The sequence below is a fragment of the Mobula hypostoma genome, chromosome 2 (genome assembly GCF_963921235.1).
Source record: "Mobula hypostoma chromosome 2, sMobHyp1.1, whole genome shotgun sequence".
In the NCBI taxonomy this organism is placed as follows: Eukaryota; Metazoa; Chordata; class Chondrichthyes; order Myliobatiformes; family Myliobatidae; genus Mobula; species Mobula hypostoma.
In genome coordinates, this window is record NC_086098.1 from 117,427,297 (window position 1) to 117,453,933 (window position 26,637).

At 42.2% G+C, this 26,637-nt stretch overlaps 1 protein-coding gene across 1 annotated transcript in view; it reads left to right on the top strand.

Moving 5' to 3' along the window:
- The first annotated feature begins 7,888 nt into the window (after positions 1–7,888).
- lbr (lamin B receptor) overlaps positions 7,889–26,637 on the top strand; it is a 65,888-nt gene continuing 47,139 nt past the window's right edge. The window contains exon 1 of the mRNA XM_063040504.1: positions 7,889–8,026. The gene's annotated coding sequence lies outside the window, so the exon portion shown is untranslated. The remainder of the gene's footprint in view (positions 8,027–26,637) is intronic.

The window sequence follows — 26,637 nt, forward strand, 5'->3', positions numbered from 1 at the left end:
TTTGTTGTTATGCCGCCTTTGACTTCCGTTGTCAGCCATGGATGCCTCATCCTCCCTTTGGAATACTTCTTTGGGATGTATATTTCCTGTGCCTTCCAAATTGCTCCCAGAAACTCCAGTCACTGCTGTTCTGCTGTCATTCCTGTTAGTGTCCCTTTCCAATGAACTTAGGCCAGCTCTTCTCTCATGCCTCTGTAATTCTTTTTACCACTGTAATACTGATACATCTGATTTTAGCTTCTCCTTCTCAAACTGCAATGGTGTTTGATCTGCTCTTAGCCACACAGTCATGAGTGTAGAGATGTATCTTTGAGATGCACCTGTATTGATTATCAGTGAGGATATGTTATTACAGATCCACACCGATTGCGGCTCCCAATTAAAGACTAGTTGCATAGGGAGATAGAGACCCAGGTTGATTAATACTGAAGGGATGATGATGTTAAAAGCCAAGGCAGCAATTGATAAACAGCTGCCTGGCATATGTCTTGTGTTGCTACTTTTGTCTGAGGGACCTATATACAACTGTCAACAATGTTTTTTTTCTCTCGCTGTGCTTATTGCACCATCTAAACTGATTATATTTCTTGATAATCTGAACTATGACTGTTCCTCTCTGCTGCCTTTATCCCATTCTTTAACATTGGTGGTACTTTGCTTCTTCATCCATTCTGCCTTCCTCTTCCATAAGACAACTATCTTGGAATATCTATTTACCGCCTTTGGTCACTTTGCAACCACATCTGCATTCGGATAGCGTTTTAATGTTGTCTTTTTACCATGTTCCCCTGCTATATTTCTGATTCTAGGTATTCCTGTATGTTTATATGCATTGTCCCTTCCTAACAGACAATTGTTAGCATTAGCCTATAGTATTGCTTTGTCCCACTTCTTTAACTTTCTAAATTAACCCCCACCAGAACCCACCCATCAACTATGTATATGAAAATTTGACAATAAACAAGCAAAGGCTAACATTTAAAGGTTTAATATATGACCAACAACCCTGGGTTATTCAATTTTCTAAGTCACTGGTCTCAGTCCAAATAATGTGAAGCCCATTTGAACAAAACACAAAAAATAGGAGTATGCCATTAAACCCCCTCAAGCCTGCCCCACAATTTAAATGATCATGGCTGATCCATGCTGGTTGCAGCTCGTTGTGTGCCATATGCATACCCTTCTATTCCTTTGTCAATCAAATACTTGCACATCTCTACTTTAAACACCTGTTTAAAGCTCCAACATCTGCTGGGCAGAGCGCTCCAGAGAACAGTTCTTCTTTCTTCAGTGTAGTTGCCAATAATCCATGAATTAAAACCTACTTCTCCCACTTCAATCAGTATAAAAGGTTGCCTAATCTCACAATAGGATCTAGATCAACTGAGAAGGTGGGCAGATAAATGCCAGATGGAATTTAAATCAGACAAGAGTGAAATGATGCAAGTTAAACCAGGGCAGGACATAGTGAATGGTAGGGTCCGAGGGAGTATTGATGAACAGAATAGCATGTGGACACAAGAGTGGTGAAAATGGCATATGACAAGTTTGTCTCCATTGATCGGGACACTGACTACAAGACTTGGCACATCATATTACACCTGTACAAGACACTGATGAGCCTACACTTTATGTGCAGTCTGGTTGCCTAGCTATAGGAAGGATGCAATTAAGCTGGAGAAGATGCAGAGAGGTTTTGCAAGAATGTTACTAGGACAGAAGGGATTGAGTTATAAGGGGAGACTGGATGTGCACAACTGTTTTTCCTGAAACTAAGGAGACTGAGCGATGACCTTATATAGGTTTATAAAATCATGAAGTGCATAGATAGAGTGGATGATCACTGTCTTTTTCCTAGGGAAGGAGAGTCAAAACTAGAGGGCATAGGTTTAAGTGAGAGAACCAAGATTTAAAGGGGACCCTTTCATGTAGAGTGCAGTGGATATGTGGAATGAGCTTAATTAATGATTTAATTAATCATTTGACTTTCACTGTTGCCCTTACATCTCCAAGTGGATAAGGTGGGTAGAAATGCAATATGTAAAAGACATTTGGACAGGTACTGTACATGGATAGATAGATGGATATGAGTCAAGTGCATGCAAATGGAACTAGTTTAGGTGGGCACCTTGACTGCCATGTATTAATTGGGATAAATTACCAGCTTGTGTACTGTATGATTTTTAATCTTTGAGCTACAATTTCAATTTCCTAAAATTTATTCCTCATGAATTCCACCAAGATTCAGGAAGTAATCCAGACAGAGATTACTGGTTTAGAATCCGACCTTGGCTGCTCTGTTCCTTCATCAGAGCCCCTTGTTTTTCCACCCTGTGTCACTAGTTACCACATAGAACATGACAACTGGATCTTTCCCTCCCACTCCAAGAGATGTCCTTGATGCTGGTACTGGACAGGTAACACTGTCTTTAGGATTCATGCTTGGGGATGCAGTGTTCATCCGTAAACGCTACCTTACTACTTAATTTGATTGGTCCCTTGCCGTATGTTCATTCACACTGTAGTCTCTGCTCTCATCCACAAAACCTGGAGCAGAAAGGCATAAGGGCTGAGCCTCCTGTAATGCTCCCTTCTGAATTCCCATACTTGTAGTTACACTCTTATATCCTTTACTGATTAGTTTAATAGTATTTTATCCAAAGGGACTGACTCCTGAGGCAAAATATCCAGGTAACCCCCTCCTCCATGACACATAGCAGTATCGAAATCTTGGACTTCAAATCAACTCTAAGCTAAATTTCTGTGAACTGCAGTAACTGCAGATGTGGTCGCTATGGATCTGTACCCACATACCACAGCTAGACCATGTCGACTTCCCTAAAATACATAATCATTATAGTTAATAATCAGAATCAGGTTTATTGTTACAGGCATATGTCGTGAAATTTGTTAACTTAGCATCAGCAGTTCAATGCAATACACAATATAGAAGAGAAAAAAATGAATAAGTAAGTTAATTACAGTATACATATATTGAATAGATTAAAAATCGTACAAAAATATTAAAAAAGTGAGATAGTCCGATTTAGGACTTGGATGGCAGAGGGGAAGAAGCTGTCCCTGAATCGCTGAGTGTGTGCCTTCAGGCTCCTGTACCTCCTGCCTGATGGTAACAGTGAGAAAAGGGCATGCTCTGGGTGCTGGAGGTCCTTAATAACGGATGCTGCCTTTCTGAGACACCACTCCTTGAAGGTGTCCTGGGTACTTTGTAGGCTAGTACCCAAGATGGAGCCGACTAAATTTACAACCACCTACAGCTTCTTTCGGTCCTGTGCAGTAGCACCCCCCCCACCCCCCCGCCACCGATACCAGATAGTGATGCAACCTGTTAGAATGTATTCCTAGGTACATCTATAGAAGATTTTGAATGTATTTGCTGACATACCGAATCAATTCAAACTCCCAATGAAGCGTAGTTGCTGTCTTGCCTTCTTTATAACTGCATTGATATGTTGGGACCAGGTTTGGTCCTCAGAGATCTTGACACCCAGGAACTTGACACTGCTCATTCTCTCCACTTCTGATCCCTGTATGAGGATTGATATGTGTTCCTTCCTCTTACCTTCCTGAAATCCACAATCAGCTCTTTCGTCTTACTGACACTGAGTGCCAGGTTGTTGCTGCGACACCACTCCACCCATTGGCATCTCTTGCTCCTGTACGCCCTTTCGTCACTGTTGCCCTTACCTTTTCAAAGTCAGTTTAGTTTCCCAGGTACCTTTTTGTCACCTGACCGCAATTTTTTTTTTTTTTGCTGGTTACCTGATTATCTGGGAGACGAAAGACAACTTGCTTTCAACTTCCTCATCATATCACACAGTGCATCAATGTCATACCGGAGAATCAACAGTACAAGCCAGTGTTCCACAGTGGCAGACTTGTGCTGCCCAGTACTATATCATAGTGACATACAATGACAGACTTTGCACACTAGTGCTGTATCCCTGTGTTATGAAATGACAGGCCAATGGATCTCAGGATTGTAATATATACAGTAGTCATGTGTTCAAGTGTTATACAGTAACAAACTAATGACCACAACTGCAATTCACTGTTCCACAAGGGTGGACTTGGGTCACACAGCACAGCACACCAGCATCAAGAACCGGATAAGGAACCTTTCCAGTGCCCAGATGACCTTGATAATGATTTTAATGGGCTGCACATGTAGGCAGTACATTGTTACAGGTCCAGCGAGACCACTCGTGGTGCCATGTGCTGTTTGCACATCCTCCTTCGAGTTTCCCACTGGTACTCTGTTTCTTTCTTATATCTTAAAGATATGTGTGTTGATAGGTTAATTGTCCACTGTAAAATTTCCCTAGTGTGTAAGTACATGGTAGAATCTGGTGGGACTTAATTTGTACGTGGGGAGAATGAAATGAGATTGTTGCAATAAACATTTTTCTGGAGGAACTTAGCAGATGAAGCAGCATTTCTGGGGAGAAAGGAATGGTCACTGTTTTGGGTTGAGAGTCTGCATCAGTACTGAGGGTGGGGATAGAAGAGTGAATTGGTGCTTGGTAACTGATCTGGACTCAGTGAGCTTAGGGGTTTGTTTTGTGCTGTATGATTCCATGACTACAGATGCTGAAAATCTGAAATAAAAATAGATGTTACAACCATTCAACAGATCAGTCAGCATCTATGGAAAAAAGGAGTGCTTCAGATTAAAGATAAAAGGGTTACCACAAAACCCAAGCTCCTGATCACTGGAATCTCTTCTGCATACTCTCAAAGACTCTCTAACCTTTCCCAGAGTGCAAGCACCTGAAATGTTCAAAATATTCTAGTTGTGGTTGAAATAGTATTTTATAGCCCATTATGATGTGCTTGCTCTTATGCTTCGTGCTTCTGTACATTCCAAGATCCCTACTTTTTAACCTCCTTCTCAAACTAACACATTACTTTGAACTATTTATGCACACTGTTTTCCCAGAACTCTCTTCCTATACCCTTCTAAAATCTTGTTCGCTTTTCTCTCCTCATTCAACCTATTGACCACCATACAGGCTATGCTTTCTTCTCACTATTACCATTGGGCACCAGGTTATTACCTTACAACCATAATGCTGTTGAATCATTGTGGATAACTCGCCTTACCTCAGTTTTGAACTATATCCTTTGATACCTTTAAGGTCAGAGATTTATTGATGCTCAATGGCCACCTTCTATGTCATTAAGAAATGTAATACAAAGTATTTTCTCCCCATCTTAGCCCTAAACAGCCTATCCCTTAACCTCCAACTGTGCCCTTGGTCCTACATTCCACAGTCAGGGGAAACATCCTTTCTGCATCCAGCTTATCACAAGTTTTAAGAATTTTCAAAACTTTAATGAAATCTCTTGTTCTTCTGAAGTGTAGAGAATATAATTCTAGTCTACTCACTATCCCCATTATTCCATGGACTTCAATCTTGATGACAAGTTTATTCAATTCCTTTCAGAAGTCCATTTACACATCTAGAACATTGCTCTGTTATCTCTCTCGTAAGTTAAATATAATTTGTGATTAACAAATCCCCAGTGTCTATCCTAATCAATTCATAATTGTCCATGTGACAGTTTATTCTGTCCTTGGCCACCATTTCTACAAGTCTATTAGAGAATATATCTGTTGACTTAAGTAACAGACAATCTACTGGGGGAAATCACTGGGCCAAGCAGCCTCTGTGGGATGATTATCTACACTTCATGATTCCAGCAGATTCTGCAATTTGGACCAACAACCTGCTAAGCTTCTGCAACAGGCTGTTGCTCCATATTCCAGCATTTGTGCTCTCTTGTGTCTCCAATAAACTGAATGCTTGTTTGCTGGATTTATCAGTACGCTCTTTTATTGGTCATTAGCTCATTACTACTTGTGGGGCTTATTGTGCTTGTGACCTCACTTCAAATTAATAACTCCGGTTGTGTCAGGATTTGGTATGAAGAGTAACATTTTTAAATGGATGGGAGGGCTAAGTTTTTCTACATAGAGGGTGGTGGGAATGTGAAATGAGCTTCCAGAGGAAGTAATAGTCAGGTAATTGGGTAGTAAAAATATAGAAGATACAGTTGTAGTTACAGAGAAGGTGCAGTGCAAGGGCCGTGATAAGGTAGACTGTGAGAGCAAGAGTTCTTTAATATACAAGAAGTCTTACACCAATGGGGTAGAAGCTACTTTGCTTCAGTATTCACAAGTGAAAAGGACCTTGATCAGGGTGAGGTCGAAATAGAACAGGCCTGTGTGCTGGACAATATGGATATTAAGGAAGAAGTCGTGTTGGATCTTCTTAAAACCATCAAGATTGATAAGTCCCCAGGGCCAGATGTGATATATCCCAGGTTGCTGTGGGAAGTGAGAGAAGAGATCACTGGAGCAGTAACTATGATCTTTGAATCCTCTTTGGCTGCAGGGGAGGTGCCAGAGGATTGGAGAATGGTAATTGTAGTTCCCTTGTTTAAAAAAGGTAATAAGGAGAATCCTGGGAACTATAGACCAGTGAGTCTTATGTCAGTGGTCTGCAAACTATTGGAAAGGATTCTTAAGAATAGGATCTACGAGCACTTGGAGAAGTATAGTCTACTCAAGGATAGTCAACATGGCTTTGTGAAGAGAAGGTCATGCCTCACCAGCTTAGGGGAAACATCAGGGGTAAGTTTTTTTTTTACACAGAGGTTTGTGGGTGCCTGGAATGACTTGCCAGGGATGGTGGTGGAGGCTAAAACATTAGGGGTATTTAAGAGCCTCTTGGACAGGCACATAGATGAAAGAAAAATAGAGGGTTACTGGGTAGTGTGGGTTTAGTACGTTTTTTTTAAAGGAATATATAGGGGCACAACATTGAAGGCCGAAGGGCCTGTACTGTGCTGTAGTGTTCTAGTGTCTAGATTCTAGTATTGCATTTTTCAGGGTTTTGCACCTTCTGCCCGATAGGAGGATGAAGAAGAAAGAATAACTGGAGTGTGGGGGTGGAAGAGAAAGGATCCTTAATTATGCGGCTGCTTTCCCGAGGTAGCGTGAAATGTAGACAGGATCAATGGAATGGAAAGTGGTTTTCATGAGAGACTGGGCTATAATTACAGAGTACAATTATAACATTTACGTGACAGGTTTATAGATAGCAAAGTTTTGAGAATATGGGCCAACCATAAGCAAAAACCGTAAGCTCAAGAAGGCAACTTGATCAGGACGTATGAACTGGGTCGAAGTTGCACTACGTGCATGTTAATTTAATTTTAATTTAGAGATACAACAGGCCCTTCCGGCTCAACGAGCCGCACCACTCAACTGCACCCCTGTGACCATTTAACCTCCTAACCCCCTGTCACAATGAAAATGTAAAATATCCTGATAGACAGCGACGAAACTTGAATCGCTTGCGCTGTGAAGAGTTACGCTAACCGCTACGATACCGTGTTGCCCCTGTATATGTAATAAATAATTATATAAATAACGTGCATTTCCACGAGGATAAAAAGAAAATTTACATTGCCACGGATTTCCTTCCTAGGAGGATGTCACAGAGTGCTCGAATTAAGCGCTAATACCAAAGCCATCACAGAAGCCCCGAGCCATCTCCTCCAGCTGAGGGAAGAGAATTTGACAGGAGATCACACCACTCAGTCTCGGATTCATAGTTCAGGTCACGGAAACTGGGTTTCGAAAGGCACCGCCCACCGAAACACAGCCAACACCGTACAACTTCACCACATACACCTTCTTCCGCTGTCAGCTTATGGGTTCTGCAAAGGAGAAGAGCGAGCACCCTCACCGCACCGCCATTTTGTGACGATTATTTATAAAAACGAACGGTCTCCTGCCCCACAACGACCAATCACAGGGTCAGCTCCCCTTTCAAGCGGCAGGGCAGACCAATAGGGAATTAGGATACTGCGTTTGCGCAGTGTGGTTCGGCGCTCGAGCGGCTCGGAGGACGGGACCGTTTGGTTTGAAAAAGAACCGCCTTTTTAACGTGAAGCGGCTGTGTTTTCTCCGGAAAGGAAAAGGCGAGGGGTTGAGGTAAAGGGGCTATAGGTTGGGTACTGTGAGAGGAGGGGTGGGCACACTTTCCTCAGTGGTGAGCTCCGGGGGTGTTTGGGTGGCGTAGTTTGATGCCGCCAAATGGGCGGTGAAGGAGAGTCGGCACTGGCGATGGAGAGAAGGCGAAGGTTGTGGCCCGCAGCTGGAGGGGAAGGGTTGAGGCCGAGGCCGGTCCTGGTACTAGAGGGAAGGGATGGCCGGGGTAAAGATGGGGAGCGCAACTTTTCGTGGAGCGGTAGTGCTGGCGTGTTGGGAGGCAGGGTGGGGCTGATGGCGAGTGGACCTGTGAGAGTCGGGTGCCTCAGAGCCGTGAGGGATGGGGCAGGGTTGTGTTCCGTGTGTGGGGATGAATGTACTCTTTCATCAGGGGAGGAGGAGACTGCCCCGCTCCCAATGTAGAGTCAGGATTGTTTTTCCAGTTCACAGGTGGAAAGAAGAACGAAGTAACTGTTATTCCGGATCCGATACAGTACAAAAAAACACTAAGATAAAGAGCGCAATAATAAGACACATAATAAATATAAATACATAAGATAGCTTATTTACATTGATCGTATGTCCATAAAATGAGTGTCTGTAAATAAGTTGACCGACAGGAAATGATAAAGTCATGGTGTGGTTAGTAGTTGGAGGAGTTGATCAACCTTGCTGCTTGGGCAAAGTGTTTTGAGACTGGTGGTCTTGGCGAGGATGCTTCTGTAGCCTGCTCCCTGATAGGAGTGAGACAAGCAGGGTGGGTGGGACTCTTAGTGATGTAACTGGCCTTTTTCTGCCAACTTTCTGTACCTCTGCCCTTGATGGCAGGTAAGCTGCTGTTGGTGATGCAGTGGGTGCTCCAACCTTTACCCCTGACCCCAGTGTCCTTGATGGAGTACAAACTCCATTGAATAAAGAACTGGATAGGGTATGGTCAGCATTTGCACCATATAAAGCACCTTCTATCCCCAGGCTGCCTGACAGGTGCTCTCAGGGAGCACGCCTGTACCGAGTACTCAGTATGCCCACAAGAAAACAAATCTCAGGGTTGTATATGGTGATGTGTGTACTTTGATAATAAATTTAGTTTGAACTTTGAGAGCACCTTGCAGTTCATTTGTTCAGATCCTGATGTGTTTGCACCACCACTACAATGCTTTTGTGGTAACTTTGACTTTCAATTAAATTCCCATTTTAAAAGCAACCACGGGATAGCGTTAATGTTTTAATTCCTGTTGAATTGGGTGACATGAAGTGCATTTCCATTTGCTTTAAAGTTTTTATTTGAAGCTTCTAGCGGTTTTCCTATTGTATTTTTTTTACCGCAAGTGGAATGCGTGGTGTGTCCTGGTTCCCAAGTTGAGAGGAAGCTTTTTTTTATGGAATAGTGTGCAGTTTCCCTTGCATTTATTAATGTGCTCGGAGAAAGTGCGTGGAGGAATTTCCCATGTCGGACAAAAATATCCAGTGCCTTATACTGCTACTAAGTATTATGGTGCCATGCCACTAAATTTATTTGAACTGTACAGCATCAGACTGAGTGAATCTAAACTGGACGTGCACAAGAAAAGATGTTAAATCAGATGAAATTTAATTTGCACCTTTATGTTTTGGAATTCAAATCTTCCATAGCAGTTGGGAAATATTTAGCGCTGTGCTCTGGTTTTGGTCAATAAAAATTACAACTTCTTTGAAACCACAACTTTCTGTTTTGCTTAAGCTGTGGTAGGTATAAAAGGACAGCTGGTGATTGTGGGTATTGCATTTGGATTCTCTTTCACAATTTGAGCTTAATTTGTCCCTATCAGATTTCATTGGCCTCAGAAATTGTAGTGTTTCAATTAACTTTTGGTATATAATTTCACGTGGTTTTTCATCTTTTCTGGAATGTTTTTCATTTCCGTGCTTACATGAGGAACATGTTGACTTGTGTGACTAGAATTACTTTTGTCTGGAATTTGGTGATTTTATAGTCATTTTATTCCTAACTACGGCTTAGTGGTTTAAAAAAATGGTAGACCCATTGTTTCTGCTTGTTCCTGTCCTGCTGAACTTCTCCCTGCATACCTCAACTCAGTTTTATCCCCTCTGGTTCAGTCCCTTCCTACCTACATCTGTGACACTTCACATGCTCTTGATCTTTTCAACAATTTCACGTTCCCTGGTCCCAATCATCTTATTTTCACTATGGATGTCCAGTCCATTTATATCTCCGTTCCCCACCAGGAAGGCTTCAAATCTCTCATTTTCTTTCTGGACCCCTGTACCACCACTCTCCTCCGTATGGCAGAACATGTCCTCACTTTTAATAATTTATTCTTTGGTTCCTCCCACTTTCTTCAAACAAAAGGTGTAGTTATGGGCACTCACAGTGGTCCCAGCTATGTCTGCCTGTTTATCAGCGACGTGGAACAGTCTGTTCCAAGTTTACACTGGCATTGTTTCCTAACTTTTCCTTCGCTACATCGCCGACTGCATTGGTGCTGTTTCCTGCACCTGTGCAGAGTTCGTTGACTTAATCAACTTTGCCTTCAACTTCCACCCTGCAATCAAATTTACCTGGTCCATTTCTGACACCTCCCTCTCTTGATCTCTCTGTCTCTATCTCTGGAGACAGCTTATCTACTGATGTCTATTATAAATCTACTGACTCTCACAGCTACCTGGACTATACCTCTTTCCACCCTGTTACTTGTAGAAATGTTATGCCCTTCTCTTATTTCCTCTTTCTCGGCCTCACCTACTCTCAAAATAAGGCTTTTCATTCCAGAATAGGATATATGATCTTGTAGCGCAGTTACGAATTGGCAGGTATGATGTTGTGGACATCACTGGGTTGTGACTGAACTTAAATCACAGTTGGGAACTTAACATCCAAGGATGGATATTGTATCTAAAGGTTGGGTAGACAGACAGAGGGAGTGGAATGGCTCTGATAAAAATAATAAAGGCATCCGTTAGTCTTGCGAGACCATGGATCTTGCCTGGAAAGTCTTCACTCTCCAGGGCGCAGGCCTGGGCAAGGTTGTATGGAAGACCGGCAGTTGCCCAAGCTGCAAGTCTCCCCTCTCCACAACACTGATGTTGTCCAAGGGAAGGACATTAGGACCCATACAGCTTGGCACCAGTGTCGTCGCAGAGCACTGTGAGATTAAGTGCCTTGCTCAAGGACACAACACGCTGCCTCGGCTGGGGCTGAAACTCACGACCTTCTGATCGCTAGTCGAATGCCTTAACCACTTGGCCACGTGCCCACTGATAAAAATAAAGTCCATAGAAAGAAGTGATATTGGATTGGAAGGTGTAGAATCCTTGTGGCCAGAGTTAAGGAGCTGTAAGGTTTAAAAAAAAATGCACCTGATGGGAATTCTATACAGATCTCCAAACAGTAGCCAGGATGTGGGATACAAGTTACAACAGGTGATAGGAAAGGCATGTAAAAGGGGCAGGTAGATTGGGAAAATCAGGTTGGTGGCTGGATCCCAAGAGAAGGAATTTGTAAAATGCATACGTGATGGCTTTTTTCGGGTAACTTGTGGTTGACCCCAAAGGCAATTCTGGATTGGATGTTGTGTAATGAACCAGATTTGATATGGGAGCTTAAGGTAATGGAACCATTTGGAGACAGTGATCGTAATATGATTCAATTCACCCTGCAGTTTGAGAGGGAAAACTAAATCAGATATATCGGTATTACAGTGGAATAAAGGGAATTGCAGAGGTATGAGAGGTCCAACATATTATTCTCCGTAATTTCCGCCACCTCCAATGGGATCCCACCACTAAGCACATCTTTCCCTCCCCCCCACCCCCTGCTTTCCGCAGGGATCGCTCCCTACGTGACTCCCTTGTCCATTCGTTTCCCCCCATCCCTCCCCACTGATCTCCCTCCTGGCACTTATCCTTGTAAGCCGAACAAGTGCTACACATGTCCTTACACTTCCTCCCTTACCGCCATTCAGGGCCCCAGACAGTCCTTCCAGGTGAGGCGACACTTCACCTGTGAGTCGGCTGGGGTGATATACTGCGTCCGGCGCTCCAGATGTGGCCTTTTATATATTGGCGAGACCTGACGCAGGCTGGGAGATCGTTTTGCTGAACACCTACGCTCTGTCCGCCAGAGAAAGCAGGATCTCCCAGTGGCCACACATTTTAATTCCACATCCCATTCCCATTCTGATGTGTCTATCCACGGCCTCCTCTACTGTAAAGATGAAGCCACACTCAGGTTGGAGGAACAACACCTTATATTCCGTCTGGGTAGCCTCCAACCTGATGGCATGAACGTTGACTTCTCTAACTTCCGCTAATGCCCCATCTCCCCCTCGTACCTCATCCGTTATTTATTTATATATACACATTCTTTCTCTCTCTCTCCTTTTTCTCCCTCTGCCCCTCTGGCTATACCCCTTGCCCATCCTCTGGGTTCCCCCCCTCCCCCTTTTCCTTCTCCCTGGGCCTCCTGTCCCATGATCCTCTCATATCCCCTTTGCCAATCACCTGTCCAGCTCTTGGCTCCATCCCTCCCCCTCCTGTCTTCTCTTATCATTTTGGATCTCCCCCTCCCCCTCCCACTTTCAAATCTCTTACTAGCTCTTCCTTCAGTTAGTCCTGATGAAGGGTCTCGGCCCGAAACGTCGACTGTACCTCTTCCTAGAGATGCTGCCTGGCCTGCTGCGTTCACCAGCAACTTTGATGTGTGTTGCTTGAATTTCCAGCATCTACAGAATTCCTCGAGTTTACGGTATGAGAGAGGAGTTGGCCAGTTGTGAAACCCCAAGAGCGGGTCCTATTGCCACAAAGAACCACAGTCAGCGTGTAACTTCAGGTCAGGGTCTTCATAAGAACCTTGAAAGAGAAAAATAGAGATACTAAAGATGGAAATAGAGCTGTTTCCGAAGATGTAAGCAAAGGAGTCACCGTTAGGTGCCATTAATCCTCCTCCTTTATTCTAAAGGGGGGATGAGGCAAGTGTGGCTGACAAGGGAAGTCAAAGAGAGCATAAAAGCAAAAGAGAAGGCACATAAAATCGCAAAAGTGATTGGGAAGTTTTTAAAAACAACAAGCGTGGATATCAAACTACTGAAATATGATGCCGGAAAGGTAGTAATGAGGAACACAGAAATAGTGGATGTACTCAATAAATATTTTGCGTCGGTCTTCACTGTGGAAGACACCAGCAACATGCCAGAAATTGGAGAGTCAGTGGAAGTGAGTTACTGTAATATGAACCCCAAGATCCCCCGTTCCTCGACACTGCCAAGAATCATGCCTTTAGCCCTGTATTGTCTTCAAATTTGACCTTCCAAAGTGAATTACTTCACACTTCTCTGCATTGAACTCCATCTGCCACTTCAGTCCAGCACTGCATCATGTCAATGTCCCATTTTAACCGATAACAACCTTCTACAATATCCACAACTCCACCACCCTTCCTTAGTAACCCACCCTTCCACTTCCTCATCCAAGTGTAATCACTATTATTAAGGAGAAAGTGCTTAGGAAGCTCAAGGCCTTTGACAAGGTTGCAAATGAGGCTGTGAAACAATATAACAGCCCAGGTATTACAGGAAAGATACTAGTGTGGATAGAAGATTGGCTGACCAGCAGGAGGCAAAAAATGGGAATAAAGGGGACCTTTGCTAGTTGGCTACCAGAGATTAGTGGTGTCCTTTTGGTGTTGGGATGACTTGAATGTTGTAGGTTAGTGATTTGGATCAGTCTCTCTCAATGTGTGCCATGCCTGATTTTGTAGGGGCCACGAATTTAAAATAAACAAGAAATTTGTGGCCACATGAGTTTCTGAATGGGCCATGATACGTTTACTACTTTAATGAAATATTGCAAAATATATAAATAAAAAACGAAATGAATATATGTAACTTAATTGGAACCCTGTATGAAACAATTGGGAAAATGTGCTAAATTCTGCACATGAGACAGCAAAATAGTTTAGCCTGTGTATGAAAGGGGTGTGGCAATCGTTATCTCTGCCCCTGCTTGACCACGCTCCAATCACCATTCACACCCTGCAGCACCACCGCCTCCCAACACGCACCCCCAAATCACTGATTATACAGTGAGCAGGTGGGCATGACCCAGCAGGATACCCTGAAATGCGCTCCACCAGTTAGTGAATATTATTACTATGTAATTGATAATTGCATGTTAATAGGGAACCATTCGCATCTCTTTCCAATTGAAAGATTGTTGGAAGTTGCCAAGTTTTTTGTATCAAAACCCTTATCAGAAGGGGATTAATATGGAAAGCATGGCTGGCCTGTGTTGTAGTAATCTAATTAAAACAGTTATGAGTATCACGATCAAACTGAAGATTGGGTGGGACTGTTTGCAGCAAGGTCGGTCAGCGAGTACATAGCAGGAGTTTGGTTCTATTTGTCTTTCACTGACCAGTGCATGTTATAATAATTATGACATGAAGGCTGCAGTTATTGCATTGGAGTCATCTGCCAGAAACAGTTAAACTGAAAAGAGGTGAGAACATGTGAAGTCTACCACTGCCTCACCATCTGCCATTACAACTTCCATTAAATCCCTGATGCATCATATTTTGAAAGGAATTTCAGTTCGCTTTTCTTGATGAGTACACACTGTTTATTGTCACATGTACTTGCATATAAACATATCTTTACCTCCCCCCTCCCCAGCTTTCTGCAGGGATCGTTCCTTCTGCAAGTCCCTTGTCCATTCGTCCCTCCCAGCACTTATCCTTACAACTGATCTAAGTTCTACACTTGCCCATCAACTACCTCCCTCACCTTCATTCAGGGCCCCAAACTGTCCTTCCAGGTGAGACAACGCTGCACTTGTGAATCTGATGAGGTCGTCCGATGTCTTATGGTCTTATAGGTGTAGGAGGTTGAGTGGGATCTGGGATTAGCCATGGATGGCTAACATGAAAAGAAGCTGTCCCAACACAAACAGGACACCACTAATCTCTGGTAGCCAACTAGCAAAGGCCCCCTTTATTCCCACATTTTGCCTCCCGCTAGTCAGCCAATCTTCTATCCACACTAGTATCTTTCCTGTAATACACGGTGGTGGATCAGACTTGATGGGCTGAATTGCCTGATTCTGTTCTTATGTCTTGCGATCTTATGCCCAGTGCTCCCGATGCGGCCTCCTGTACATTGGTGAAACTCACCATAAATTAGGGGACTGCTTCCTCGAGTACTTCTGTGCCATCCACCGCTAGTGGCAATTCCTGGTGGCCAAACATTTTAATTTTGATTTCCATTCCCATTTTGATGTGTCAATCCATGGCTTCCTCTTGTGCCAAGGTCAGGCCACCCTCAGGGTGCAGGAGTAACACTATCTATTCTGTCTAGGTACCCTCCAACCTGATGGCATGAATATCGATTTCTCCTGGTAAACAAATTTCCCCCACCCCCCTTCCTTTATAAACCTAACTTGTCTTATAAACACTCTGACCTTTTACTTCTCCTGGGTCCCCTCTTTTCCCCCCACCTCCTGGCTTCACATATCACCTTCCGGCTAGCCTACCTCAACCGATTTATTCTGGCATATTCCCCCTTCCTTCTCAGTCCTGAGAAGGCTCAAAACGTTGACTGGTTATTCATTTCCATTGATGCTGCCTGACCTGCTGAGTTCCTCCATCATTTTGTATCTGTTGCTATAGTGACATATGTTAGGTTTTTGAATTATGATCAGGCCAGTGAGGAAATGTTTGCCCAAAAGCTTAAGACAGATACCAAAGGTGGAAATATTTTTGAAGAAGAGCAATTTCATGGAAAACAATATTCCACTGGAAAATATAATGGCTTGTGCAATTGATGGTGTTGCTTTGATGGTAGGAAGATTCAGAAGATTCATTGCTCATTTAAAAAAAAATTCTGTGTGACATTTTTTGCATTCACTGTGTCATCCACTGTCAGCATTTGGTTGCAAAAAAATTGGGAGGCCGTTTGCACAGCACCCTTGTTGTAATAATAGCTGTCAACTTCAAATCAAATGCACTTCAAGATCATCTTTTTGACATCTTTGTAAGGAAAATGAAGATTTTGAATGGCGACTAATGTAATATAGGTTTGGTTATCAAAAGGTAATTGCCTTGGTAGCTTTATTTCACTTTGGGCAAGATGGTGTCAGTGGCCAATGGTGACAACTTGTAGACAGCTTAAAAAAAACTACTGGATACTCTTCTTCTAAATATAATTTTTCTTCTGAACTGTGATTGATTGCACCCTGTACTTTCCTTTATGAATATATTTTTGAGCTGACTAAATGATCTGGGGGATTCGGCGTTGAGTGCGGTGATCAATTCCTCATGGCTGAACACAATTCCATGGTCGATTCCATTACTCTGCACTGTTCTATGGTGTTTCTATTTTTTATGGCTGTCTGTAAGAAGACAAATCTCAAGGTTATATACCGTATACATACTTCGATAATATATTTTGAACTTTGGGAAAGTATTGTAGCATTTCTAAGTTATGCAATTTCCTTCATTGACCACTCTTAAAATAGAATTGCAAGATGATCTGATTGTATATGCTGATCATTTGAAACAACTGCACAGTGATATGGAATTTTGGTTCAGATACCTACAGTATTCCAGATTGGGTGATGGATCGATTTGGATGAATGTGAGTGATGTTGATACCACATTGCAGGAATGTCTTGTTGAGCTGCAGAGTGATAAAACAGCTTATGCAAAATTCAAACGGAGCGAACAAAATTTTTGGATAACTAGTGATATTCAAAATATGTTTCCACAGCTCTGAGAGGAAGCAAAGTTGTTTTTAATTGGATTTCCCATCTCTTTTCTGGTTGAATGTGGCTTTAGTCAAGCTCTACATGTGCTATTAAAGCTTGTAAATGTCTTAACTAATTGTAAAATCTGCCCCCAATCATCCACAGAAATGGTAAGCCCCAATTCCTGTTCCCAATCTACCCTAATCTTATCAAATGGAGCTTTCCTAAGTTTCATAATAATATTATAAATCATAGCCGATGCACCTTTCTGACATGGATTGAGGTTAATTATCGAATCTAAAATATATGTAGGAGGAAGCATTGGAAAGGAAGAAAGTATAGTACTTAGGAAATTTCTAACTTGTAGATATCTAAAAAAATGTATTCTTGATAAGTTATATTTATTAGATAATTGTTCAAAAGACATAAGGGAACCATCTAAAAATAAATCCAAAAACCGTAAAATACCCTTAGTCTTCCAAGTTTGAAAAGCGCGATCCGTAAAAGAGGGAGGAAAAAATATGTTACCTAAAATAGGAATCGCTAACCCGAATTGATTAAGATCAAAAAATTTTTCTGAATTGAAACCAAATGCGCAAAGCATATTTAACTATCGGGTTAGACACCTATCGGGTCAATACTTCCTCTATTTGTGCTAAACATTCCCTAATTCAATTTAAAGTGGTTCATAGAGCACATATGTCCAAAGATAAGTTAGCGCGTTTTTACTCGCATATTAATCCTTTTTGTGATAGATGTTCGGGGCAGATAGCCTCTTTAACTCATATGTTTTGGTCTTGCCCTACTCTGGAAACTTTTTGGAGAGATATTTTTAATATTATTTCTAAGGTATTAAATATAGATATCTCTCCTCACCCTATTACTGCTATCTTTGGACTACCTAAAATTTCTAGTAATCTTTCCCCTTCAGCCCATAGAATGATTGCATTTCTTACTTTAATGGCGAAAAGATGTATTTTACAACATTGGAAAGAGCTTAATGCTCCAACTACCTTTTTTTGGTTCTCTCAGACGATTTTATGTTTGAATTTGGAGAAAATTAGAAGTAACCTTTATGATTCTTCATTTAAATTTGAACAGATTTGGGGACCTTTTATTCAATATTTTCATTTAATGTAATATATACCCTTCTTGTTTTTTTTTACACTGTTTTTAATGGAGGTCGGGATTGAGGACGTGATTTTAAGTTTAACTCTGTTTGGTTTCAAGTTAGCCCATTGCTTTTCTTTGCTTTTAGTTAGTTGCACGGTGGGTTTTTTTTTCTTTTTTTCTATTGATATATATATAAAATTTAGTATACTATTATGTTATCTTGGTTTCTTATGTTTAAATTACATTGTTTGTAGTATTTTTTTTTGGTATTGATACCTTCTGGAATTTTATTATATTTTAACATTGTATTAATGTTTATATGGCTTACCTTTTTGTATACTTATTCAATAAAAAGATTTAAAAAGAAAGAAAGCTTGTAAATGTCTTGATGTTGTGAAAAAAGGTGACCTTCAAAAAATTATCTTTAACCAAGTTGCAACCAGATATTCAAAACCTTGTTAGTTTGCATCTTGGGCCCCTTCTCCCATCTTCAACCCTCTTCCTTGCTCTGGTCTTCTGCCTATTCTGGATTATTTTATCACTAACTGCCGTTGAAATATCAACCTTCTCAACTTTTACCCTCCTCTCTTCAATTCTAACCTCTCCGAATGTGCTGCTCTCCACTCTTTCCCCACTAATCCCAACCTTACCACATGTCAACTATCAGACACCTTTTCTGCATCATTACTAATCTCATTGACTCTAGGGATCTTCTATTCACTGCGACTGACCTCATAGTTCCCTTACTCTGCCTGCACCTCCCAGTTCTACCTCTTACCCAAGATCCACATACATGACTGTCCGGGTAGATGCATTGTTTCTGTCTGTTCCTACCCCACAGAACTTGTGTTTGCAGACCTTGACTCTGTTTTATCCCCCTTGATTCAGTCCCTTCCTACCTACATACATGACATTTTTATGCTCTCTTTATCTTTTCAATGACTTTTAACCTCCCTGGCCCTGATCGTTTCATTTTCACAATGGATGTCCAGTCCCTATACACTTCTATCCCCTATCAGGAGTGCCTTAAAGCACTCCGCTTCTTTCTGGACAACAGACCCAGCCAGTTCCCCTCCACCACTACTCTCCTTCGTCTCGCAGAACTGATCCTCACCCTCAACAATTTCTCCTTTGGCTACTCCCACTTCCTTCATGCGCAAAGTGTGGCCGTGGGCATTTGCGTGAGTCCCAGCTGTACCTGCCTTTTCGTCAGCTATGTGGAACCATCAATGTTTCAAGCCTACACCGGCATAGCTCTCCAACTCTTCCTATGCTGCATTGATGACTGAATTGATACAGCTTCCTGCATCCATGCAGAGCTCATCAATTTCATCAACTTTGCCTCCAACTTCCACCCTGTCCTCAAATTTACTTGGTCCATTTCTGTCACTTCTCTCCCCTTCCTCAATCTTTCTGTCTCCATTTTTGGAGACAGTCTAGCTACTGATACCATTTATAAACCCACTGACTCTCATGCCATCTAGACTATACCTCTACCCACCGTCACCTGTAAAAATGCTATTCCTTTTTCTCACTTCCTCCATCTCCCTCACATCTGCTCTCAGTATGAGGCTTTTCATTCCAGAACAACTGAGATGTCCTTCTCCTTCAAAGAAAGAGGCTTCTCTTCCTCCACCATCAGAACTGCCCTCACCCACATCTCTTTCATTTCATTTACATTTGCCCTCGCCCCATTCTCCCTGCGCCACACCAGGGACAGGGCTCTTCTCGTCCTCCCCTGCCATCCCACAAGCCTCTGCATCCAGCTCATAATACTCCCTAACTTCTGCTGTCTCCAATTGGATCCTAAAAACAAGCAATTTTTTCATTCCTTCCCATTTTATGCTTTCTGTAGGGATCCCCTTGTTCATTCTTCCCTCCTGACACTTATCCTTGCAAGTGGAATAAAGTGCTTATTCTCCTACACCTGCCCCTACACCTATACCTTCAATCTCTATTTGGGTCATCTACTGTATCAGGTGATCCCGGTGTGACCTGTTTATTGGTGAGACCTGATTTAGATTCGGTGACTGCTTCATCAAGCACCTTTGTTCCATCTGCTACAAAAAGTGGGATTTTCCAGTGGCCACCCATTTGAAATATACTTTCCATTCCCATTCCAATGTCCACAGCCTTTTCTACTACCAGGATGTGGCCAACACTTGGGTTGGAGGATCCACACCTTGTATAATATCTGGGCAGCCTTCAACCTGATGGCATGAACATTGATTTCTCGTACTTCCACTAATTCGTCCCCCACCCCCACTCCTTCACCATTTCCCATTCCTGATTCCTTTTCACACCTCTTCTTACCTGCCCATCACCTCCCTCTGCTGCTTCTCCCCCTTCCCTTTTTTCCGTGGTCTTCTGTCCTCTCCTATCAGATTCTCCTTTCTTCATCCCTTTATCTCTTTCACCAATTAAGTTCCCAGCTATATACTTCAACCCCTCACCCTCCCGGTTTCACTTATCACATGCCACCTTGTACTTCTGACTCCCTTTCCCCCATCTTCTTACTCTAACTTCCCCCCTTCCTTTCCAGTCCTGAAGAAGAGTATCAGCTGGAAATGACAACCGTTTACTCTTTACCATAGATGCTGCCTAGGCTGCGCAGTTCCTCCATCTTTTGTGTGTATTACTTTGGATTTCCACTATCTACAGATTTTCTTTTGTCTTTTGAGTTTGCGTCAGTTGCAAGGATCTCACTAAATACCCAAGGTAACAATGTTAAGCACTTTTCCTGATTGGATAAATATTATTTTATATATAATACAGTATCCTGTTTAGAGCTTAGAAGTAGTTTTATTTTTCATATACACCTGTAACATTTAAACTATAATACCTATAACTGTCGATCTTCCTCCCTCCCAGAGGCCTTTAGGTTCAGACCCAGGGAATAACTGTCAAACACAGTTTACTTAGAAGTACATATTGTTTATTAGCAAGCTTGCATGCTCAGATGAATTACAGAGCCCCAGTCACAGAGCATGGGAAAACCTGCCACCCAAGCGAGCCCAGAAGACTGTTTGGAGCTGCTGATATACATTGTTATCACATATTTTGATAAGGATACCGAGAAGCTTCTTGTGGATCAAACACTTCTTTGTTTATACATTATTTTCACAGCATGACTTGTCAAGCTGCCAATAAGTCAGTTATGTTTTAGCTCTTTTAATTCTGCATATAATTCCTCATAACCAGCAAAAACATGAATATTAATTATGTATCAGAATAATTAGTACAGTTGACCACAAAAAAACTTAATGGAAACTATGGAGGGTGGGGGGCCACAGAGGTAAATGAAAGTCACAATTGGGTCAAAGCTGGCCAGTGGTATAGTGGCATCAGCATTGGACTTCGAAGCAAATAGTACCGAGTTCAAATCTAGACAGCTCCTTGCATGCTTTCCATCCATGCTGGGTTGAGTGTTGAGTTGGCAATTCGACCTCGTAAAACAAAAAGCTAAATGTTATGGAAACGGCAAAAAAAAGCCACCGTAAGGTGCCACAAGACGTGAAAAGGAACAACAAGTGGGCCACGAGCAGAAAAATGTTGAGAACCGCCGATTTGGATGACAAAATTGATGACTGTGTATTGTCTGCAAACAGCCACAAAGATAGATGGTGGGGCAGGCAGTGTTGAGGAAGCAGGGAGTCTGCAAAAAGACTTGGACAGATTAGGAAATACATATGGAAATAGTATATGGTCATGCACTTTGGTACAAGCAATAAAAGTGTAGACTTTTGGGTTTAGTCAGTAGTAAGGAAGGTAAATGCAAAGTTAGCATTCATTTTGTGAGGATTAGAATATATAAGCAAGGCTTTATAAGGCACTGGTCAGATTGCACTTGGAGGATTGTGAGCAGTTTTTCATCCCTTATCTTGGATACAGTGGAGGTTCATGAGAATGATCTTGGGAATTAAAGGGTTAATGTATATGAGTTTTTGATTGATCTGGGTTTGTACTTGCTGGATTTTGGAAGAATGAGGAAGGATCTCATTGGAACTCATTGAACATTGAAAGTATGAGATAGAGTGGATGTGGAGAGGATATTTCCTATAGTGGGAGGGGAGTCTAGGACCGAGAGTAAGGCCTTGGAATACAAGGATGTCCCTTTAAAACAGATGAGGGGGTATTTCTTTAGTCAGAGACTGGTGAATCTGTGAAATTCATCACCACGGATGGCAATGGGGACCACGTTTCTGGGTATATTTAAAGCCAAGGTTGATAGGTTCTTCATTAGTAAAGGTGTTGAAGGTTATGGGGAGATGGCAGGAGGATGGGGTTGAGAGGGATAATAAATCCATCATGATAGAATAGAATAGACTCGATGGTCTGAATGGCTGCATTCTGCTCCTATGTCTTATAAGAACATAAGAAATAGGAGCAGGAGTAGGTTGTCTGGCCCATCGAGCCTGCTCCACCATTCAATAAGATCATGGCTGAACTGGCTATGGACTCATCTCCACTTACCTGCCTTTTCCCCATAACCCTTAATTCCCCTACTATGCAAAAATCTATCCAACCTTGTTTAAAATATATTTCCTGAGGTAGCCTCCACTGCTTCATTGGGCAGAGAATTCCACAGATTCACCACTCTCTAGGAAAAGCAGTTCCTCTTCAACTCTGTCCTAAATCTACTCCCCTGAATCTTGAGGCAATGTCCTTTAGTTCGAGTCTCACCTACCAGTGGAAACAACTTTCTTGCATCTATCTTATCTATCCCTTTCACAATTTTATGTTTCTATAAGATCTCTCATTCTTCTGAACTCCAGTGAGTACAGTTCCAGGCAACTCAATCTCTCCTCATATTTAACCCTCTCGTCCCTGGAATCAAACTGGTGAACCTCCTCTACACCACCATCAAAGCCAATATATCCTTCCTCGAGTATGGAGGCCAGAACTGCACGCAGTATTCCACATGCGGTGTCACCAGGACCCTGTACAGTTGCAGCATTTTGTTTACTTTCATGATAGCCTGCTGCACCTGTAAACTACCCTTTTGTGATTCATATACAAGCATTCCCAAGTCCCTCTGTACAGCAGCATGTTGCAATTTTTTTACCATTGCACTTCCATTTCTGCTTCCAAAGTTGATGCCCTCGCATTTACCAGCATTGTATTCCATACCCCAGACCCTTGTCCACTCACTTACCCTATCTATATCTCTCTGCAGACTCTCCATATCCACTGCACTGTTTACTTTTCCACTCAATTTAGTATCATCAGCAAACTTAGATGCACTACATTCGGTCCCCTCTTCCAGATCATTAATGTACAGTGGCATGCAAAAGTTTGGGCACCCCTTGTCAAAATTTTTCTTACTGTGAATAGCTAACCGAGTAAAAGATGAACTGATTTCCAAAAGGCATAAAGTTAAAGATGACATATTTCTTTAATATTTTAAGCAAGAAAACTTTTTTATTTCCATCTTTTACAGTTTCAAAATAACAAAAAAGGAAAAGGGCCCGAAGCAAAAGTTTGGGCACCCTGCATGGTCAGTACTTAATAACACCCCCTTTGGCAAGTATCACAGCTTGTAAATGCTTCCTGTAGCCAGCTAAGGGTCCTTCAATTCTTTTTTGGGGGATTTTTGCCCATTCTTCTTTGCAAAAGGCTTCTAGTTCTGTGAGATTCTTGGGCCGTCTTGCATGCACTGCTCTTTTGAGGTCTATCCACAGATTTTCGATGATGTTTAGGGTGGGGGACTGTGAGGGCCATGGCAAAACCTTCAGCTTGCGTCTCTTGAGGTAGTCCACTATGGATTTTGAGGTGTGTTTAGGATCATTATCCTGTTGTAGAAGCCATCCTCTTTTCATCTTCGGCTTTTTTTTAACAGACGGTGTGATGTTTGCTTCCAGAATTTGCCGGTATTTAATTGAATTCATTCCTCCGTCTACCAGTAAATGTTCCCTGTGCCACTGGCTACGACACAAGCCCAAAGCATGAGCGATCTACCCCCCGTGCTTAACAATTGGAGAGGGTTCTTTTCATGAAATTCTGCACCCTTTTTTCTCCAAACATACCTTTGCTCATTGCAGCCAAAAAGTTCTATTCAAAAGGTTCAAACGAACATCTAAACAAGCCTGATGCATTTTGGAAACAAGTCCTGTGGACTGATGAAGTTAAAATAGAACTTTTTGGCCACATTAGGCCAATGTCTGGAGGTTAGGGATCTTGGCTTCCTGATAGACTCTTTGTACTGGGTTTGAGGTCTTGATCTTTGAACTTTTCAGGTGGTCAAATGCTGTGCTTGACACACTGGAGACAGTGGTGAATGTAATCATTTGCTGACAGGTAGGTTCCAAGATATGGATGCTGACTCGTACACTTATGTCCAAGATCTTGCTAGAGGATATGTATGAGTTTGTGGTGTGAGTCAGGAAAATTTGGTCGAGTAGCTTTGTTTAAAGAATGCTTCGTGTAAAGTCTATTTGCTTATATGTTTGAATGAAAGTGCAATGACTTGGCATTCAATCTCAAACTGAACTGCAGTTTGACTGAAGTTGAGTGACTCTGGTCCTGGAGCGACAGGTTCAGTTGTTAGCTGTTTTTTTCCCCCCATTAGGCTAACCTTATTCCAGTTGGATTAGTTTGTTATGGACCCTTGGTTAGAATTCAACATTGTACAATGTAATTTCCAGTACATGTGTAAAGGAGAATGAAATAATTGTTACCCTGATTGTGATGCAGCACAACATAACACAGTAAGGTAAAGAAAGTGATAATAAAACATAATAAATATAAGCACATAGGATGATTTGTGTACAGATACTTCTGTGCCTAGCTTCACTTTATGGACATATAATCAATGTATTCAAGATGGCTGATTGGAAGTAATAAAGTAATGGGGGGGGTAATGGGGATCAGTTAATGGGTGGATGAGTTGATCAGCCTTACTGCTTAGGGAAAGTATGTGGTTTTTGAGTCTGGTGGCCCTGGTGTGGATGCCATGTAGCCTTCCCCCTGATGGGAGTGGGCAACAATCCATGAGCAGGGTGGGTGGGATGTTACTGACTGTTTTCTGGCACCTTTCTATTTATGTTCTTGATGGTGGGTAGACTGGTGCTGGTGATGTGTTGGGCAGTTTTGACAGTTGGCCAGTTAATCATTCCAATGAACAGATTAAGTAAATGGACCGGATTAGAGGGCTTGTCTACTGAGTCCTTATGGGTGGAGCTGAGAAACAGGAAAGGTATGGCCACATTAGTGGGATTGTATTACAGACCACCCGATAGTCAACGAGACTTGGAAGAGCAAATCTGCAGAGAGATAGCAGGCAACTGCAGGAAACATAAAGTTGTGGTGGTAGGGGATTTTAATTTTCCATATATTGATTGGGACTCCTATACTGTTAGGGGTCTAGATGGTTTAGAGTTTGTAAAATGTGTTCAGGAAAGTTTTCTAAATCAATATATAGAGGGACCAACTAGAGGGGATGCAATATTGGATCTCCTGTTAGGAAACGAGTTAGGACAAGTGACGGAAGTCTGTGTAGGGGAGCACTTTGGTTCCAGTGATCATAACACCATTAGTTTCAATTTGATCATGGATAAGGATAGATCTGGTCCTAGGGTTGAGGTTCTGAACTGGAAGAAGGCCAAATTTGAAGAAATGAGAAAGGATCTAAAAAGCGTGGATTAGGACAGGTGGTTCTCTGGCAAAGATGTGATCGGTAGGTGGGAAGCCTTCAAAGGAGAAATTTTGAGAGTGCAGAGTTTGTATGTTCCTGTCAGGATTAAAGGCAAAGTGAATAGGAATAAGGAACCTTGGTTCTCAAGGGATATTGCAACTCTGATAAAGAAGAAGAGGGAGTTGTATGTATGAAATGTATAGGAAACGGGGTAAATCAGGTGCTTGAGGAGTATAAGAAGTGCAAGAAAATACTTAAGAAAGTAATCAGGAGGGCTAAAGGAAGACATGAGGTTGCCTTGGCAGTCAAAGTGAAGGATAATCCAAAGAGCTTTTACAGGTATATTAAGAGCAAAAGGATTGTAAGGGATAAAATTGGTTCTCTTGAAGATCAGAGTGGTCGGCTATGTGTGGAACGAAAGGAAATGGGGGAGATCTTAAATAGGTTTTTTGTGTCTGTATTTACTAAGGAAGCTGGCATGAAATCTATGGAATTGAGGGAATCAAGTAGTGAGACCATGGAAACTGTACAGATTGAAAAGGAGGAGGTCCTTGCTGTCTTGAGGAAAATTAAAGTGGATAAATCCCCGGGACCTGACAGGGTATTCCCTCGGACCTTGAAGGAAACTGGTGTTGAAATTGCGGGGGCCCTGGCAGAAATATTTAAAATGTCGCTGTCTTCGGGTGAGGTACCGGAGGATTGGAGAGTGGCTCATGTTGTTCCATTGTTTAAAAAAGGATCGAAAAGTAATCTGGGAAATTATAGGCCGGTAAGTTTAACGTCGGTAGTAGGTAAGTTATTGGAGGGAGTACTAAGAGACAGAATCTACAAGCATTTGGATAGACAGGGACTTATTAGGGAGAGTCAACATGGCTTTGTGCGTGGTAGGTCATGTTTGACCAATCTGTTGGAGTTTTTCAAGGAGGTTACCAGGAAAGTGGATGAAGGGAAGGCAGTGGATATTGTCTACATGGACTTCAGTAAGGCCTTTGACAAGGTCCCGCATGGGAGGTTAGTTAGGAAAATTCAGTCGCTAGGTATACATGGAGAGGTGGTAAATTGGATTAGACATTGGCTCGATGGAAGAAGCCAAAGAGTGGTAGTAGAGAATTGCTTCTCCGAGTAGAGGCCT